At 46.1% G+C, this 21,190-nt stretch overlaps 1 protein-coding gene across 4 annotated transcripts in view; it reads left to right on the top strand.

Annotated features, from left to right (window-relative positions):
• Positions 1-21,190, top strand: part of MSRA (methionine sulfoxide reductase A) — a 286,803-nt gene that overhangs the window by 203,980 nt on the left and 61,633 nt on the right. The gene's annotated exons all lie outside the window — the stretch shown is intronic.

The raw sequence follows: 21,190 nt of genomic DNA, 5'->3' as shown, positions 1-21,190 counted from the left end.
CTCTGTCTCCTTCTGAGTCTGTCTCTTTTTTCTTCTCTCTGAATAAGTCTGCTTGGGCGGCGACAAAGTGTGACAGACTCGGGGCTGAGATGACAGAAATCTGCTGTCTCATGGTTCTGGAGTCTGGGAGTTCAAAATCATGGCGTTGGCGGGGCTGGTTCCTCCTGAGGCTGCGAGGGCGGGACCTGCTCCAGGCCTCTGTCCTTGACTTGTAGATGGCCGTCTTCTCCCTGTGTCTTCACATCAGCTCCCGGCTATGCGTGTCTGTTTCTGTGTCCAAATTAGCTCCTTTTATGACAACTCCAGTCGCATTGGATCGGGGCCTTACCTAGTGACCACATTTGAGCTCGGTTACCTCTATGCTGAGGTCCTGGGAGTCGGGATTCCAACATATCTTTTTTGGGGAAACACAGTTCAACCCATAGCGCTGTCTCTCTTGCTAGTAACAGTGGATTGAATTATAATAAAAATACTTCTCAGGAATGTAGACATTACCTCATGAAATAATTATTTTCACTATTAATTTGTATTATATTTAAAAAATCTCCTCTAATTCAGAGATTCAGTTCTTTTAAAAATAACTAGAGTTGCTTTAATTTTCAGAACTTAGTGATAATGTTTAAATTTTAGTTACCTTTATATTTTCTGATTTGGATCCATGTTTAACAATAGAGCCAGGAGCGACTGTAATACTGCTGTATTTTAGAATTATGTAAAAAGTCTGCTATGCCCCAGTCCCCAGAAGTGTGTGGGTTCTCCACCCATCCCCATGGTGGCAGAGGTGGCAGGGGGCAGGAGGCAGGGACAAAAGTGTATCTACTGAGAAAAAGTAGCAGGACATACAACTCATGGTCATTTTAACTCTAGAAACAGAGAGGGCTGACGGGGATGCTCACAGAGCCCCATTTATTCCTCAGCATGTTCCCCTCCCTCCCTCCAAGGCTGTGATGTCTGCATGGGTGATCGGAGTAGGCAGCCTGGAGGATGGCCCTCAGTGGCCTCTGCCTGTGTGGAATCCCCTCTCCTTGAGCGTGGGCTGGACTTAATGACTCTCCTGATGAACGGCAGATGTGATTGGATGTTACTTCTGAGATGAGTTTCTGGCAGGACCGTGGCTTCCATCTTGGGCACCCTTTCTCTCTCACTGTCTCTTGGATCACTTGCCCTGGGGGAAGCCAGCTGTGGTGTCGTGAGGCAGCCTGTGTAAAGGCTCATGTGGCAAGGGTCCGAAGTCTCTAAGAAACATGGGAGCAGGCTTGGAAGTCCCCAGCCCTGGTCAAGCCTTCAGATGAGACTGCAGACCCGGTTTGACAGTTTGACCACAACCTCAGGGTGGACCTCAAGCCAGAGGCACCCAGCTGAGCTGTGCTGCAGAGGCTGCAAGGAAATAAATCTTTTGAAGGAACTGCTAAGTTTAGGAGTCATTTGAGTATGCTTATGTTTCCATTCTAAACTGTGAATTATCCTTCCTCATTTCTTTTTATGGTGACTTTTTTGATAATGGTGGGCTCACCTGGGCATGTGTGCTGGCAGTTAAGCATTCAGCCTCCAGCCTTGAATTGCCTCAATTTGTAAGTCAGCTGCATAACTTCTTAGCAAGTGCCTGACACTTAGAAAGCCATGTATCACAATTACGTCAGGCAGACACATAAGGATGAGAGACCTCTGTCACAGGACTCCAGGGCAGAAGTGATTGCAGCTTTGTGTAGGATGGTGGGAGTATGAATGGAATGGAGGATATTTGGGAAGTAGAACTGATGGGACTTGGACCTTGATTGGAAGTGGAGGATAAATGAGAGGAAGGGATCCAGGGTGACTTACAGGTTGCTGGCTAGTGATGTTTTGTATGAAGATAGGGAGGGGCAGAGGCAGTTGGTGGGGAAGGTAAGTTTAGTTTGGAAATGTGGAGTTTAAGGTGGCCCTGATAGGTGCATGCACAAGGCTGTTAAGAGGTGATGTGGGCTGGTCCCACCTTGCAGGGAGGGTTACTGTGACTGTTAACTGGCTTAATGCTGGTAAAGCACATAGTAAGTGCTCAACAAATGGTAACCTTTCTTACTATTGGGGATTATCAACTTATATTTGGTAAACAATGCCTTAGTTGCTGGTACGATCACTTAGGAAGAGTGGAAAGTGATGAGAAGAGAGGCTTAGGACCTGAGGAACACCAGCATTTGAGAGATGGGGAGGGTGCCGAGACATGTGGCAGGCTCCATACAGAATCAACCCCAGGCAAAAACTTAGAATCTAGTTCTATTTGGTTTAACCTCACTATATTTAATTATAGAGCCTATGTTCGTAATTAATACTTAAAGTTACATATGACTAGTGCTATATATAGATTTCCTAATATGATTCACAGTCTCTTAAATTACAAATAGTAACACTTAGAAACTCTGGGAGGGTATTGACTTCTCTCCAGAATATCTCAAAACGAGGTGACCCTCTGGTGTTCACAGTGGAGATTTTAAGTTCAGAAAGTCAGTGCCTTCCACGTGACGATGAAGAGACTAACTTAGACCTAATGTTCTGGTTTCTACCCCCGTATAGTTTCTTATCCTTCGCTTTGGGTGGAACCCACACTGATTTGAGATAACTGATACACTGATGAAATACCTAAAAATTAGATAGTAAATATTTATTGTTTTCATCGTTTCTCCATTATTTTTGTAGATTTGGGGAATGTTAATCTTATATTCTAGATAGTTGTTCTAACCTTTTGGATGTTCTGTACTTAAGCATATGGAAATTACATACATTCATACATATACTTTTTTTTTACTTGACTTTTAAAAGTAGGGTCTGTTTTTAAAATAAAGCTCGGGCCCTCCTGTGCTCCCAACAACCAGATATCCATTGCTGTTAACATAACCACATGTGACGGCTGTATCACACCTCAGAGAGCAAATACTGTCGTGTCTCCTTAATTTTATGCATAAATAAATCTAGCCCTGGATCCTACTGATAGGTGAGTAGAAAGTCCAGTATTTCTCTCCTGGCAAACTGTCTAACACCCAGAGAGTCCTGGCCCTAGACCTGTGCCTCCGTACGACCCTCTGCCCAGTGGCAGTGGCTTCTTCCGCAGTGCCCGGCAGTGGCCGCCAGCCGCATACGGCTGTTGAGCACTTGAAATGTGGCTCATGAGACTGAGGAACTGAATACTTTATTTACAATGTGTCAATTTCCGGCGCACAGCATAAATGTCCCAGTCATGCATATACATTCAGATATTCATTTTCAGATTCTTTTCACTAAAGGTTATTACAAGATATTGAATGTAATTCCTTGTACTACACAGAAGAAATTTGTTTTTTAATCTATTTTTATATATAGTGGCTAACATTTGCAAATCTCAAACTCCCAAATTTATCCCTTCCCATCCCCTTTCCCCGGTAACCATTAGATTGTTTACCATGTCTGCAAGTCTGTTTCTTTTGTAGGTGAGTTCATTAGTGTCCTGTTTTCCATGCATTTTTATACGCACTGTTTTCTCCTTTAAGAGCTGGCATTTCTGACCCTGTCACCACACTCAGGGAATTCATCTTGTTTGAGCCCTGGTGGGACCCCCCTGCACTAACTCTAACATTGACTTTGGTTACTAATTTAATAGTCGTCACTAGTTTGCCCCCAGTGACCCCCAGGAACCAGCTTCTTCAGCAACTTTTCTCTGCTGCATGAAGTTGAGAGTGACAGTATTGCTTACCACGGCGCAGCCATTTGAACATAAAATTAGCTGATTTTATCACAGGGACCAATTGTTGAGCTAATTAGATGCGCAGTAGTGCTGATGAGCCAGAAACCCAAAGTGATTTTCCATCTAAACTGTGGTTTCCTGCAAAGTTGGCTGGGTTGTAGATACCAGGCTCCCTGACAACGCTAGGAAAGGAAGGGAGGCTGAAGGAGTTTGCTTGTTTACGCTCAGAGTAGGGAGGCTGGAGATGCTTACAGAAGAGGATCAGAGTGGCATGTCAACTTCACACTGGGTTCCTTGACCTTGAAAGGGCGAGATTCTGTTCACAGAACTTGACAGCTGCTTTGTGGCTTTGGTGAGCTGCAGACTTAGCACAAAATGTGGGCTGTTCTTGCCTTGGAATGAAGACTTTGTAATCGTTTGTTAACGTCATTTTCATATTTTCTCCTCAGAGTCTCACAGTGGAATTATTTGCTTATGGTATTATGGAAGAGATAATTTGGTGTAATATTAATTGTCTTTGGATCATCAAATGTAGACAGTTGACCTCTCAAGTGAACCTGTGATGACAAACATTTCCTAATATTCTAAACTGGATTGTGGCATCTGACCGGGATGTGGGTTGTTCATGTGTGATTCTCAGGACCTGAAAAGTAAACTCTTCCTCATTTAGGAATTAAGCCTTTTGATCACTGATAGATTAAGTCTCCTGAAATTTGATAGAGAATTAATAAATCTTAAGATTTTTCTGGCCACACACCTTACTTCCTTCCCAACTCCTGGAGGCTTCATGAATAGTAAGCACAACCTTTCCCCTGGATGACCTTTTTGGGTGAATGTTAAATTACCCACCATGTGTCAAATGTAAGATAGTGCCTTAATATCTGTCTCTGACTCTCAGCATGTTTGTTCCTCTGTCCACCCACCTACCCACCTATCCATTCATCCATCCATCCATCCATCCATATCTTCAACATAGCTATAATCTCTAAGTATTTACCATGTTTTATCTTGAAATGTAATTATCCAACAGTCTGTCATCTGTTATCAATACTCTATAGTGTCATTTTAAAGAAAAGTACCCAAAGTGAAAGATAAAAATAATGCAGTTGACTGGATTACAACGTGTATTTTTAGAATTGCTTCAGCTTTGATTATTTAATTTGTTTAGTGGCCACCAACATTCCATGGCTTGTGGCCACATCCTTCCAGTCTCTGTCTCGGTGGCCACGTTGCCTCTTCCCCTTCTGTGTGTCTAATCTCCCGCAGCCTCTCTGTCATAAGGACGTGTGTGATTACATTTTGGGCCCACTGGCTAATCCAAGATAATCCTCCATATCCAAGTCTTTAATTTAATCACACATAATGGTGAAGGATTCCAAGGGGTGAGGACGTTCAGGGGGCATCATTATTCAGCCTAACTACACCCCCTGGCCTGGTTTCCATGGTACCACTGCCGCATGTCCAGCCCCAAATAGGGGCTGAAACTGAGAGCTCTCCTTTGATGGGCTGCTTACCAGGTGGTTTCCTGTCTGGCTTCTTCTGGAACCCAGGGCCATATGCTCAGGTCCCCAGAGAGAGGATGGGACTTTATCTCCTCTCTCTTGAGGCCCTTGTCTCATTTTGAAGAAAGGTAGAAATTTGCAGAAGCTTATCCCCTTTCAAACATCTCTACCTTCAAAAAAAGATCCAACTTCATCCCCATCTTACTTACCAAAATAAAGTAACAACCGGAAGGAAATCCTAAGAGCTAGATTCTGGCGGGAGAAGATTGTGTGTGTGTGTAAGGAATCAAAATGCTGTTTGAATGGTTGGCAAGAATGTTCTAGAACTCTTGCAGTCACTTACTTACTACCTGTGGATCCTTGGCTTCTACTTCTGGTCTTCATTCTTAAATTGTCTGAGTGTGGATAGCAAGATTCCCTCACAGATTTGTTATAAGAATTAAATAGAATTTTATACATATGTAAAATATCTCTTGTTATGGACTGAAAAAAATATATATATACCTACTTTAGCTAGCATGCAGTAACCGCCCAAAATGCATTAATTGAAGTCGAGCCCCTCAGTTTTCCAATCAAGAAAGTAGTTCTAATTATGCCAACTCTATTGAGAGATGTTAAGTATATGCAATAAATATCCAGTTATGCTGTAATTGTCATATTATAACCGGACCTGATGGTTCCCCACCAGGAGGTACAGATCCTTTGCCTTTTCCTAGTAAGCATCTATTGGCTGAAAATTTTAACATAAAATTTAAAGGGAGGTAAGTCCTCCCTTCCTTACCTTCCCCCCGCCTTCCTCAATAAATTAATACCTTAATTACCTTATCAGATATTAATTATGTGCTGATCAGTTGCCAGACTCCCATTACAGTGGTTTCAAACCCAGCTATCTGAAGAAGGAGTCTGTGAAGTTTCTTGTCATCAACGGTGCTACCCACAGTCCCGAAAGCCCACGTGTCACAAATGCTCTTTCCTGTAGAGCCTCTGCTGGGAACCGTCCTGACATTAAGTGAGCCGTGTGGGAGCTCCTCGTTTCCCCCAAGACCTAGTTCTGTGCTTGGCACCTCGCAGATTGTCAGCAGATATTTACTGACCTGAACTGAAAAGATGTAGCAGAATTAAGAAGCCCACTGTTACCCCTTGTTATGGGCTGAATATTTGTGTCCCCTCCTCCCCAAATTCATGTGTTGAAGCCCTAACTCTCAATGTGATGGTATTCGGAGGTGGGGCCTTTGGAAGGTGACTAGAGTTAGATGAGGTCATGAGGGTGGGGCCCCCATGATGGGATTAGTGCCCTTGTAAGAAGAGACCCCAGAGAGCTCTCTCTCCCTGTGTGCACACAGAGAAGAGGTCACTTGAGCACACAATGAGCTGGTGGCCATCTCTAAGTCATGAGAAGAGTCCCCACCATGAAACCTACCCTGCTGGCACTGCCCTGCCTCCAGAACTGTGAGATAGATGTCTTTTGTTTAAAGCCACCCAGTATGGTGGCCCAAGCTGAGACATCATGGAGGGGTGGGAGGAACCACGGCCTTGGGTGAGAACACCTCGCTGGGGCCCTGCTCTGCCTTTACTGACCATGACTTTGGACAAGTCTTTACAGCTCTAGTTCCCTGTTTATAAAATGGGGACGAGAAGAACAGAAATTTTCATAAACCTTAGCGGTTTCTAGTGCTTTGTCCCATGTGCTGGGAATGGTGACCCTCACCCCACACAGGGAGGCCATTTAGGATCTGCTCTCCTGCCTGCCTGAGGAAGAAACTGAGGCACAGAGGGCTTCATTCACATTCCCAGGATGGCCCAGATAATACACTTAGACAGTTAGAGTCATTTGACTCTGAATCCCATATGCTTTTCTCGCACGCCGTGTGGAGATACTTGGTAATCTGTCAAGCATTTTACAAACATCACAGTTTAATGGGGGGACTCCAGAGACAAGGCTGTTGGCAATGACTTCATCCTGCTTTCCCAGAGGCCCTCAAATCTCAAACCGTTGTGGAAATACAGGATTGGGGAACCTTCCTCTCTGTTGTGAATCGAGAAGATGGCAGGGTTATTCCCGTTTCTTTGTTCGCTGGAAAATGGGTAGGTTGCATCCTAGAAATACCTCTCCTCGATCTGTTGTGTTCTCTGTGCTCTGATGTGAGAACCAGTGACAGCAGCAAAAGACTGTGCTCTCACCAACACCAGAACTCATTTATCTGCATCGAAGCACCCTGAAGAGACGTGGGTAAATGTCAGTTGATATTTTATGGTTTAGGGATTAGCCATCTCTTCCTCTTCTTTCTCTTCTTCTTCTTTTTTTAAAATTTGTGCTATCGTTTAAAGCTTGGAGTTATGACTTTTAAAGTCCATGGAAAATCCCTGAATAATTCATTAACTTACCTTAGTCCAAGAGAAAAATCCCCCTTTGTCTGCCCAGCAATAAAGATGAAATTCCTCTTACACCCCTCTTGTAGCTTTGTGGTTATCGTTGCAGGTATTATTATGAACTCTAAATAAGAACTTGGGAAATAAATGTGTTAAAAGTGCCCGTTTCTGGGAGGCAGGCACCTATCTTTCTACGTATGCAGCCGTATAGGACAGATAAATCTTTAGCCTTAATGGTTTACTTGCATCTGGGTGATTATTTTCATTTCCACTTAATACTGTGTGTTAGACTCCCTGTGTATGAGTACAGATTGCCCTTTCTTGCACTGTATTTAGAAATATCTGCATTTCCCCTGGGCATTTGTTCATTAATAGTGGGTGGGGAGAGAAAAAGCTTGTAATAATGGGCTTTACATATTATTAAACTGTGTGCATCCACATTTGGGTCCAAATGAGAAATCCAGTTTGTGTTACTGCCCTCTGGTGGTTGTAGTTTGTTACTGCAGCGGCGGGGAAGTGCGACCCTGGGGTGGGGTTCCGTCTGCGGTGGCAGCTTCCAGGTGCGAGGCAGACATCATCGGGCAGGGCTGGGCCATCAGTCTTTAATTCACCTTCGTGCTTCCATCCAAGTGCACCACACGCACTCTAGGATTCCACTTACTGGCCAGAATAATGACAGAAGAAAGCATTCTTGTGAGGACCGAGGAGACATTTTCATTTCAGGGGAGGGATACATACAAAATAACCAGCGGAGGGTGACCTTCGAGTGAATTCAAACTCTCCATGGGCCACACTCTTCCCCATCTGTCAAGGCCGGCCTGGGAAAATGCAGTGGCTCCCCACGTGTGACATATGTACCCCTTGTGGTACCCAAGATGACTTTAGGGTGTGTCCAGATGAACATTTTAAATTTTAATAGTTATGTGTTAATATTTTAACATGTTTTAGGAAATAGGAGGTGAGTGTTTGCAGCCCATGATTTCCTGGGCATTATTGCTTAGGGGGAGACCGGGAGATGCTGCATTCTCTGCAGCGATGTGGCTGGTGGTTGATGGCCACTGGCTGATGGGGCAGACCGCCCAGGGAGGTGGGGAGATGACGTGGGGCAGCAGTGCTCAGCGACCTGCTTGTGATGTGACCTTGGACTGGTAACCTCTCTACGCCTGGGGCTCCTGATTTGTTAAATAGGATAATAGGGGCTACTTCTTAGGGTGTTGTAACATGACGCGATATGGTGTACAGGTCAGGTGCCTGTCACAGAACGGGCGCCCCAGTCTCCCCACACCCAGGACCCTTCTCGGAGCTCGCCCTCCTCCACGTTCCCATCGTGCTTTTCTTGCCACGCCCACTCCATCCTCCTTCGGACCCGATGTAGGAACAGCTTCCATGTTTTCTTCCCTCTGGACTCCAGGTGGGGCCTCCCCTGTGGAGGGTACTCCACGTGGCACTGCGCACAAAGCAGGACTGCATGTTTGCCGCAAGAGTTAAGCACAAGTGCGGACTAATTCTAAGCGGAGGCGTCTTCCGGTCTTCTGACACATTCAGTGCATTTCATCTATCGGATGAGGACGGGGCCTGTACATTGTCCCTCTGGGTCCCTGATTCATGTGGTCCGATAACAGGGACAGGATTAGGTCTCCTGCCCACTGGCTGCTAGCCGGGAGGAGAAAAGTTCTGCAGTGTCCAGTGCCTGCCTGCGCCGGAATCACTCTTATCTCACCAACCGATACATGGGTTTGTGGTGTGCGCCTGCGTGCCCTTGCTCTGCTTGTTAATTTCAGTGGCAGATAAACGCCAGGCAGTGGAAACATTTTAAATACACTGTTTCTGCTAGGATAGGATCTACTTTAGAGACAACAAAAGAGCCCTTGTTGCTGAAGCAGTAGATTCATAAGCCTCGCCCTGGTTTCCTCTGTATAAAATGGCCTTAGGAGTGCTCCGATCAGAGGAAGTACCCCCGGAGGGGAGGGACGTAGGAGCCCTTACGTTTCAGTGGCCACGGGAGCGAAACAGGGTTTGTGGTCTGCTTTGAAATTCCCGTGGATTCTGTCTCAGCTCCTTGTGGTTCTAAGTTTCTCTGATTCACCTCCACAGAGCTTCCCAGCCTGTCCTTAAATGGCTGCAGAAGCCGGCTTGCACGCCTGCCGTGGACGCGATGCTCATTTAAGGCTTCCCGAAATCAGGGCTTCCATGTTTGCCATGGAAGCCAGCGAGCCACAGGCACCTCAGTAGCGGAGATGAAAGAACGTGTGTGTGCGCCTGTGTGTTTAGAACTTAAAGGACAGGGAGAGAAAGAAAATAGATGTTACCGCTTTGCACTTACTTCAGAATATGCCTGACTCCCTCTGGTGGGACCATTTAACTCCAAATGTGTCCCCCTCTCCCCCTCCGCCCCCACCACCCGCTCCCCACCCCCACCACATTCATCTTGGCTCATGTGACATCTGTTCTGGGCACTGTGGAGCCGTCTTCTCGTTGCCATGGCAGCCAGTGGAGAGAGCCCGCCCATTGGCTGCTGGCAGAGAGGAGGAAAAAGAGGCCCACGGTGTCAGGGGTCGTGTGCCTAGGGCCCGCCTGCCACTGTTTTCAGGCAGCTGCTGGCTTGGCCGCATTGATAGAGCACGCTGCAGCGGGCAGAGCCCCACCGGGACCAGCCGCCACAGCTGCGGACACCTCCGGGCAGATTGGGGGCCCCGAGGTCAATGTCATTAGTTCCTCCCTCAAGTGTGAAGTGTGTGAAGGACAAAAGCAGAGCTGGGAAAGAAAAGTGGGCTGCCTTTTCCTTCACCTTGAACTCCTCGGGGCTCTCTTCTCTTTTGTAGTGTTTGGACTGAAATTCGGAATATGACCCTTTCTGCTCCCGGCCGTCCCCACAGAGAGAGAACCTGGGCCTGAATTAAGCTGTCGGAATAAAAGCCAGTGTCCGATTCCATTTACCTTGACTATGACCCTGTGACTCTTAAAACGAAAAGGGGACAGCATTCCATATCGAAATCCACACCTGAACCTGATTGTTTTTAAAATCATTCTCCTCTTGTTGGAGTCACCTCTGAATTTCACGATGTGATTGGAATCAGAGCTGCAGGTTATCATAGTTCTGGCCTCGTAGCTGTAGGTTACTCACATCCTCACCTCATGGCCAAGTGAATCAACGCCCCAGTGCCTCGCACCTGGTCAGTTGGACCGATGTAGAGAAGCTGTGAAAGCCTCGTGGGCCAAACCCCTGCTGCCTCTCTCGGGCTCCCTCCTCCAGGTGGGTTTTAGGTCCCCACCGCTGAGAGATGGGGTGTCCTGTGCACCAGCCACACTAGGCCTTCAGCCTCCAGGGCTGGATACCGGTTGGGATCTGGGTGTGGCTGGTGACCTTGTCTCCCTGGGCCAACACTGACGGCACCAGTCAGCATAATTGAGGGTGGAAGAGGAAATTTCACCAATATTCTCTCTTCTGCTCCTCCCAGTGAGCATGTGTGGTCCCTACTTTCCAGGCGACTGAAGATCACACATCTTGTGGCCGGGGAGCCCAGGATGCAGTTTTTAATTCTTTGCTTCCAAACTACACACATGCTTTGCCGGTTCTGTCACACGGCCACGGTGGGTGCCTGATGTTTAAACCCCCACAGGTCTATATGTGGGAGGTAGCCTGTGATGAGGACCGTTCCTCCCACCTCTGCTCATGCTTTATTGTGCCCCTTTTACATTTGATGAGAATGTGTCATGAGTGTTTAATTTGTCAAGATCAGGGACTGATGGCTTGAGGAATTTTTGTTATTCCTTGTGGCGGCTGCTTGCGGTTACAGTCTGAAAGCACTGGAGACGTGCATTTCACTGAGCAGAGGGCTCCCGGCTGATGACAACGAGGCGATTTGTGTCAGAACCAGTGAGACAGAGTTAAAAATTATTGTTGCCTCTACTTCCCTCTCTCAGACTTATTTTGCTCCCTTACTTATTTGGGGATGGGTTGCGTTTTATCCGAACAGAAATGTACCAGAAAATCATGATGGAGGAGTTCTGTGTGATTAATGGCTGCCTCTCTGCTGTCTTTGCTTGTTCCCTTTGGCCTGAATCTAGACGTTTGAGGATTTACTCCCAAATCTTTGAAAGGAACAGGAAAAGAATGTGGTAGCACTCACCTATGCTTCTGTGTGATTGTAACTTGTGCGATTGCTCCTGCAGGTTGGTGAAACCAAGACTGATACAGTTGCCTATGATTCACATTCTAATCTTTCTATCCACGTGCTGATCAGAGCCAGCGGAGTTAACACACACTCGATCAGGTGGGAAATGAGGCCTGGACTCCCCAAAAGCTTACCCTCAAATCCAGTGTCCTAAGTAGCAAGAGGTTATTAAACAAACCAGCAAACTGAGTTCCTTCCTTTCCTCACTCTTGGACTGGGTACAGCACCCACTTAGGGGAAATTGAGCAAAATGGAGAGCCTTTGCATTCCCAGAGATAGGACTTCAGCAAGCACTCAAAAACAAACAAACAAACAAACAAACAAACAAACAAACAAAAACGCTTTAGTGACAAGAATGCTAGAATATTTCATGTTGTAACTCAAATGATGTTTTTAATCAAAACTTGAGTGGCGAAGTTACCATGAGTAACATTTTGTCCCAAAAGATAGGATCAGGTCTATAAAGCTATAAGGGAGCAGATTTGGACTCAAGAAACCTACAGGCAACTGTTCTTCCAGTTACACTTACCCCGAGCATTCCTCCAATTACCTTCCTGTGACATGAGGCTGTAAGAAAAAATGTAGTGAAAGACAGCCTTAACAGTGAGTTTTCCAGAGAGAAAATGAAACAGGTAAAAGCCAGAGAAGTTCCTGGTATCCACTTAAACAGCTGGAAAGGAAATCGGTCTAAACTCCCTGAACTGGTAAGAAATCTGCACGGTCTGTGTTCACGATTTACCGGAGACACAGGAATAAGACCATTAGCCATCACGTAGAGTAGCTGCCTACTCTATATCGAAAAAATGGCACGGTTTTTCTTTTTTCTCTATTTTCTTATCCATAATTTTAGACTCATCTACCTGAAGAAATTCCTCTAAAATATTTAGTTCAACAGTATTTAGTCACATGATTAATGGTTGTATAATATGACCCTTAATTTCCTCGCCAATTCTCAGGTTGTATGACATAATGGTGGTAAGACAATTGAGTTGGCATTAGAGCTTGAAGTTTTATCAGAAAAGATTTATTGAGCACCTGAATATGCCAGGAGACTAAAGGACAGCCTTGGTTTTTTAAAAATATTTTTATCATTGTATTATCTAATTATTTTATTTTGGTGGGAATGGGGGAAGTAGGTTTAATTATTTATTATTTATTTATTTATTATTTATTAGGTTTATTCATTTTTAGAGGAAGTGCTGGGGATTGAACCCAGGACCTCCTGCATCCTAAGCATGCACTTGAGCTATATCCACTTGAGCTATATCCTCCCCCTGGCTTTGGTTTTTGAGCCAGATGCTAAACCCTTTACCCCTTACATTCTGTGCATGTTTTATAGAATGTCAGTCAGTTCCTTACTGGGCAATAAATGCAATGTACCAAGTCCTCCGAGTGTGGATCTAATGTTGATTTTATTTAGACATTCTCATTTCTTGAAGGGAAGCACCAGACCTCTTCATGCCAGGAGGATTCATTTACAATTTTAGAAACATGTTTACCAAGATAAACACTTTGTTACAAAGTAGCAAGATTCAGAAGCAAAGAAAAACAATTGGGGGAGAAAAAGGAGCCTGGTTTTAGGGATATTGTTCTTTGCGCCAAAGACACTGAGTTGAATGAAAAGCTGATTTATTAGTTTTGCACATATTCACCCAGAGGGGGTTGTGTGGTCTGGGAAATCCACAGAGCTTAACACCCAGCACTTGTGACAGGAAAATGTTATTAAAGCATTGTTAGTATTCAGCAAAGTACCCTCTTTCTGCTAAATCAGTTTGTAAAGTGGCCCTTAAAAATGCACATGTGCTCATTGATGACAGCGCGGCTGTGTGTTTCTGATGGAAGTCTAAGAGGACGTGAGAGTCGAGAGGTAAATTACGAGCGTAGGAAATCGGGGGTGGAAGGTTGACAAAAACAAGTGAACAGAAGCGATACTCGAAGAGCAGCAGAAGAAAAAGTATTCTTAAGTCAGGAAAAGGGGAACAGGATGTGTGAGGGACCAGGTGGGGCTAAAAGAGAAAATCCATTGGTCATCGTGTGGACATCGTGTGTGAAAAAGGAACCAGGGAATGCAGCCCTGGAGGGAGAAACACAGCAGGAAGTGAAAGGTGGGCCAGGGTCATAGTGTTCCAGTAGAAAGGAAAACTACGCATTTTAGGATTGGGAAAACACTGGAAAGAAGTCAAAACGGACAAAAAAATGTCTGAGAAGCACTGCCTTGGACTGAAAATTTCTAACACCATCTGATGGGTTTCTGTGGTGCTTCAGCCTTTCAGCCAACTTTTTAAAATTAATTTCCTAATCTGTGAAACGTGGCTGGTAGTCCTTGTTCCACTTGCTCACGTTGTGGGGTGTGAGGGTCTAGGGAGATGCTAAGTGTGAAGAGGATTGTAATTTGGAAAGTGGTCTGCGTGTGTCAGGCATTAGCTGGATGGGGGCTGTGGAGAGCGAAAGATAGCAAACTGCATTTTCTATTTGATGGCAGAGCTGACATTTTATCCTTTTCTATTTTTTTTTTCACTCCCTGGGGTTCTTAATTTGTTCTTTTCTTTTTTTATTGAAGTATAGTTGATTTATGATGTTGTGTTAGTTTCAGTTGTGCAGCATAGTGATTCATTTATACATATATATATATATTCTTTTACACATTCTTTTTCATTATAGGTTATTACAGGATATTGAATGTAGTTCCCTGTGGTATACAGTAGGAACTTGTTTTATCTGTTCTGTATAGAGTAGTTTGTATCTGCTAGTCCCAAACTCCCAGTTTATCCCCATCTCTTTCCCCTTTGGGAAACCATGAGTTTGTTTTCTATGTCTGTGAGTCTGTTTCTGGTTTGTAAATAATTTCTTTTGTGTCATTTTTTTAGATCCCACGTATAAGTGATATCATATGATATTTGTCCTTCTGTCTGGCTTACTTCATTTATGATGACAGTCTCCAGGTCCATCCATGTTGCTACAAATGGTGTTATTTCATTTTTTTTTATCACTGAGTAATATTCCACTGTATAAAATATACCACATCTTCTTTATCCAGTCATCTGTCGATGGACATTTAGTTTGCTTCCCTGTCTTGGCTGTTGGAAACAGTGCTGCTGTGAACATTGGGGTGTGTGTATCTTTTCAAATTGGAGTTTTCTGTGGACATAGCCCCAGAGTGGGATTGCTGGATCGTATGATAACTCTATTTTCAGTTTTTTAACGGATCTCCACACTCTTTTCCTTACCTGGTTCTTATGTAAGGAGATGACACGATTGCAGAGATAAGTTGAGGGTGACTTCCACATGGAAATGTAGTTTATCTCCTCCATGTCACCCATTGCCAACATGGCCCCTTAGCTTTAGAATGAAAACCACAACTTATGAACCCTCAGTCCTGGGCCGAGCTTCAGTAGAAGTCTGTAAACTTCTTCCATTACCGACCCTTTCTTTCAGTTTGGAGGCAGGCCCTTTTCTGTAACATTCCTGGCTAAATAACTTCTTGAGAAGGCAACCCATCTTTTAAATCAGAGTTGAGTTTGTATCGTGAATTGCCATCATTTATGATTCAGGTCCTAAACTGGCCACTTTTAAATTGGGGTCTGTTTAGAAGTCCATTGGTATAACACAAGTGAAATAAATTCAGCACCCGCCCTGTTCCTGCGTGTCAGGGATTTTTTTTTTTCCCTATAAAGTAATGGGGTTTTCACTACAGGTTGTCTGACAACTTAGAGAGGAAACACAGGGACCCTTGTGGCCTGCTGTGTGCCACCCAGGCCTCAGCTGGGTGATGGCCGCTGCCCACATGGCCCTTACCTGTCTGTGTGGTAGGAGACCATGAGTGGCCACTGGTGGTGACACACAGGCGGGAATGTGTGGCTCCCAGGGACCAAGGAGCCACAGCTGCTGTTGCCAGCAGAGCTCTGTGCATCCCCTCGTCCTTCCAAGCAGACTCCAAAGTGCTCAGCCCTCTCCAGGTCACCACCACGAGGTTGTTGAACTAGATTTCGACAATCGAAAAGGATTTGTATCTTAATTCTAATTTACCATGGAAAAACCATGAGCCGTCACATTGGGAATTATTCAACCTGCTTTACAGAGTGGTGAGGATTATATACGATCACCTTTCAATTCAATTCAGAAGTGTTTACCAAGTACCTGTATATTGCAGGGAGGGCTGTGGCAGAAACCCACATAAATCAGAATCTAAGAGCGCAGATGCATGACCGCTTAGAGCTTGGGGGCACATTCTGCATCGGCTTGGCTGCATCTATTGACCTAGTCTCCAATTCAGGTAGAGAGCAATGCTCATGATATAATAAAAGTACTATTTCGTCCAGGGAGAAAAAAGGCCCTGAAAAGAAAGCCAATCAGTAGTTAGTGTGTGGAAAAGGCTTTCAAATGTGAAATGATTTATCCACCTAATGTACAGCTATTTAAAAGCCAAGCTAGAATTTGAGGATTTGTAGGGTTCTGTGGATTCTGGAGCCTCGGATGTACCCACTGAATTAGAATCTTCAGGGGTGGGGCCAGGAATTACAGAATTTTTTAAAACTCCCCAAATGATTTTGCTGCACAGCTAGGTTTGGGGACCTCAGTGTGGTGGGTGAGCCCTTAGTCTTGGGTGTCTTTAGTCCTCAGTCCCCAGACTTAGGACTCAGTGTTGGGTGTTTGAGCCTGGGTGACTCACTTAACCTCTCAGCTTCAATGTACTCATCTCCAAAATGGATCTGATCACATGTAACTGGGAAGATGGTTGTGGAGAACGAATGAAATGACAGGTACCAGGCCCCCGGTTTGCAGGAGGGCTTCATCCGTAGCAACTGTCTTCCCTCCTCTTCTTGCATCCGGCACGTCATTCTCAGTTTATCCTGAAATCTTCAGTTACATCAGCAATCAACACACACAGGCAAACGATGTGCTCAGAAGGTCTGACGTCGAACACTCAGCTGTTGATGGGGAAGGCGTGGGGCAAGACAGTTGCTAACTGGGGTGTGTTTGTAATGCACTTTCCACCAACACATTTCCCCCCTGACGTAAGCTACGCCTCCCAAGTGTGGGCTCTCCATCCAGGGTTAAGGATTTTAGGGACAAATAGCCCACAAAGTGCTCACAGAACAGCCTGTGTCCCACTCTCCCCGTCCTGTGCATTGTGAGTCGGCGGGATCTGCTCAACTCAAGGAGTTAAAAATGGCTTGTTAGCAGTCAGCTGTGTGAAAGCAAACGGGTCTTTTTGTTCTTAAGTTCTGTTCTCCAGTGTTGGAGATTTTAGGCGATTTCATTTCCGCTGGTCTTCTAGGCATGACCTTGAGCAATGATTCTCAGACTTTTTGGCCTCAGGACCTCTTTAAACTCTTAAAAATTATAAGGGTCCCAACGAACTTTTATTTTTGAGGGTTACGTCTGTTGATATTTACAATATTAGAAATTAAAACTGAGGTTTTTAATACAGGCGCACATTCCATTAGCCATCAGAGTGGTGGTGCCATCACACTTCATGTAGCTTCTGGAAAATTCCACCTCCACTCATGAGAGGATGAGAGGAAAGAAGGAAATATATATTAGTATTATTGTGAAAATAGTTTTGGCCTTGTCGACTCTGGAAACAATCTTAGGGGCAACCGGGGGGTCCGTGGCCCACCCTGAACTGCTGATCGTGAGCGCACAGGGTATGTCTTGCCACGTGGATCTGACTCGGAGAAGCACAGAAGTCAGAGCAGAGCCCTTTGAACCCCTCACCGAAACAGCTGGGAAAGCGCCTTCAAGAAGGCCTCAGTGCCTAGTTGCCAAAGTGAGTTTACAGCCTAGAGCTTCTGACCCCTGGGCTTGCCCTGTGTCTCAGGCCAGGGGCTCAGGGCTCAGGCTCAAGGGCGAGATAGCTGGGTTCCTGTCCCCAGCTGCGTGGCTTGGGCCCTTGGGCAAGTTTCTCAGCTCCTCTGGCCTCCACGTCCTCACGCATAAAATGTGGACTATAAAAATACTCACCTCACTGGCCTGCTGGGAAAATTCAACGAGATAAAGTATAGAAGGGAGTAGTGTCTTGTGTGAGCATCCGATAAACATTGACCACATCTCCGCTTTGCTGGAACCCCCGACTTGTCAGTCACTTTTGTATTTTCCTCTTTTAGCCTGAAAACAACAAACTCTCGGGGTGTCCCTTTGTGATAGTGTGGCAGTCACCACTCCTAGGAGTTGCTGCGGCTCTTCGCCAGCTCTGGTCTCAGCCCCTCCTCTTTCTGACCACATCCGGGCCGGCTCGGCAGCTGGGCAAAGCACGGGATCCCAGGTTCCTGGTGAAGGCTGTCTCCCTCTGCCTTCCCACCAGGCTGAAGGCAGAGCTAACATTGGCTGTTAGGAATTTAGACGTCAGACCCAGCAACCCGTGCTGTGCGTCACGCGGCGTGATCAGTGCTTTCAAGGTGGTGTGAAACCTCGTAAAGAGCCAACGAATAGTATTATTACAGTTGAATAGAGCGAAGCGTGATTTAGGAAGATTAAAATTTGTTTGTAGCATATGTTTTCCTTTTTCTTTTTCCCCCCTAAGTAAAATGTGTGTTTCTGCAGCACCATCCATTTGCAAATTGCATTCCCAAACCACTTTTTAATTGTCTCCTAATCAGTTCATGGGAGAGCTCAGTGATGGGAGGTGACCCACTTCTTCTTATCTGGAAAATGTAAATGTAGTGCTTTGTTCCTTGGTGGCCCTCACAGGCAAGCCAACAGATTTCTGCTGCAAAAAAATGTTAGTATTGTGATTGTGAGTGAGTCTGGAATTGGAATCTCAGATTTCCAAGTCAGGGAAGCTCAGTTCAGCAAGATATTCTGTATGAGATGATGATGATGGACTTTGAGGACCTCAGGTCCTCTCTTGGGCCTGTGAATGACCACCGCAGACACATTTCTTTTTCCTTACAGCATAAGTTACTTACCACTGTGTAACAAAGCACCCCAAAGCTTAGTAGTTTAAGGCAAAAATGACTTTCTATTTCTCATGATTCTGTGGTTTGGCTGGATCCTTTTGTTGGTTTTTGCCTGGGCTCGTGGATGCGACTCTGTGCAGTTGGTGGCTGGGCTCAGAGGGGGCGGCTGGGACGTCTGACCTCTTTTTCTTTACAGGGACTTTCCTCCTCTAGGCGGTTAGCCCAGGTGAGAAAGTGGGTCTCCTTCATCTTTATCTTCGCCGTTTCTGTCTATTCCTTTCCATTCCTATCTCAACCCTTGCTGTCTTGGACAGTGACCTCAGCCTCCTACTGGCCTCTGGGTTCCAGTCTCACTCTCTCCAGTCCATTGTCCACACTGCTCCAAAGTCCCCTTCAGTTCTGCTTCTCTCTTGTGGAAACCCTTCTGTCGCCCCACACTTCCTAGCCTGGCGCTCAGAGCTCTGTACGACGTGACCTTCAGTGATTCCGTCACCAGAGCGCTCACTGCTCCCCGACACTTACCTGACTTTCCGATCAACGTGTCCTTCTGTCTAGGCTCTGCCTTCCCCTTCCCTCCTCTGTTCTGCCTTTGCCATCACTGCAGCCTAAATGGATGACTAAACATTCCCTTGTACCCTCCCAGTGGCAGTGCTGTGTCCTGCCCCGGGCTGCAGTCTTCCAAGCACGTGTTTTCTCTCTTTTTCTGGGCCACGCTCATTGAAACACCCACCCTGGCTGGTCTCTGCCTTGTATGTAGAGTGAGCACAGAATAAATATTGGTTGAATGAATGAATGATGCGGCGGGTCTGGGCATCTAGGCCAGCCCTCATGGAAAATGAGTTCATCTTGAGATTGACTTGGGATCGATTAGTTCAAACCTGCAGTTGAGCGTTCCCTGGAAATCACGGGCTCCTGTAGACAAAGTCTCAGAGTAATTACGTATTTACTTAGTCCTTCCTTCTGTAGTGCCAGTGAATTGCTTCGTATCTGAGTAAGCGCTGTGGCCCTGTCCCCAGGAGAGCTCTCCCTCTGAGGTCTGTGCCAGCCAAATGCCCATTTCCCCAGTTGTATCCAGAGGTAACTGGCTTCTCTTTGGTGGAAGTTCAGTTTGTACCACCAAGGCGTCTAAAATACTGATTTCCTTACTCATGAACACCTTGCCGTGATATGTACCCTGGAAGGAGAGAGGCTGGAAGAATTTGGGGCCAACAGGTGGCTGGGACCTGAGGGGCAGTGGGGGAGAGAAGGCTCGCTGAGGACGAGGCACGTATCACAGGAGGCCAGCGTGGTGGGAAAAGAGGAAAAGGGCGCGCTGTGGCTTGCACTGTCTAAAAAAACTTGCCAACTTGGTCTTTTGGTTCTTGGATTTCTGCATCTAATGTAGAGAATGCCAGCACCGTGTAGAATGCCAGCCTACGAAAAAGGAATGAAAAGAATGCCTGCAAAAGCTGAATAATCATACGCAACACAGGGGTTAGTTTTAGAACATGATCAGATAACGGAAATTATACCTGGTGGTCATCAATTAGCACAGCTACCAATAAAACAGAATACGTGTGTTGTTTCAATTGCTGAAGTTCGTAGCTAGAAGTTGCTTTTGGAGGCATCAGCAGGTGCACTGCCAGCAGATCCACCTTGGCTGTCGTGAGTGGCGAGGCGGCTGTTTCAAATGGTGTCAGTGACGCGCATGGTACATACTCCTGATGTGGTAAAACGTCTCTCTGACCTGCGCTGCTCTTCCCCACCCTCCCTGGTTGCATCACTCCATGCCTTCATACATACTGTTCCCTCTGCCTGGAACATCTTTACCCCTTCCCCATTTTTTTTTTTTTCCGTTCTTCAAGATTTAATTGAAACCTGACTCTTCAACGATGCCACCCTGAACTCCCAGCTGCAGGGCCTCCCGCTCGTTTGCTGACATTTGCACCTGTGACCTTGGTAATGTTCCCCTGAGCATAGGTCTCTCTCCCCCTCCAGCTCCTTGACGATAAGGAGGACTTGCCTTCGTTGCTTCTTCTGTTAACTCCCACCACACCAGGCCTGGCACAGGGCCTGACACTTACTGGAAATCAGTAAATATTATTTAATAAAATGGGACTAATTCAGGATTGAGGCTCTAACCATTTAGCTCCTAGAGAACTCCTATCTCCCCACTGGGCCCTCTGGCTCCACTGCCCTCAGTTTCTGTGTGAGGCCCGTGAATGCTAGACTGTTAGCGCCCGGGGAGGGGTCCAGGGGCCTTCTCACATATCCCCTTGTTTTAGTCCCTTCAGGTAGCTGTAACCAAATGCCACAGGCTGAGCAGCTTACCAACAATGGACATTTCCTTAATTACAGCTCTGGAGGCTGGAAGTCCAAGATCAAGGGCCAACAGGGCCAGGCGCACCTCGGGTCCGCTGCCAGGTGGCAGACTACTCTCTGCGTCCTCACGTGGCCGAGGGGGTGAGGCAGCTCCACCCGCCCGTTCCTGCGGGGGGCCACTCACATCCTGATCGCCTCCCAGGGGCCCCGCCGCCTAACACCACCACCTTGGGACTTAGGTTTCCAATA

This window comes from Camelus ferus, chromosome 31, assembly GCF_009834535.1.
Source record: "Camelus ferus isolate YT-003-E chromosome 31, BCGSAC_Cfer_1.0, whole genome shotgun sequence".
Classification (NCBI taxonomy): domain Eukaryota; kingdom Metazoa; phylum Chordata; class Mammalia; order Artiodactyla; family Camelidae; genus Camelus; species Camelus ferus.
This window is presented reverse-complemented; position numbering and strand designations above follow the sequence as displayed.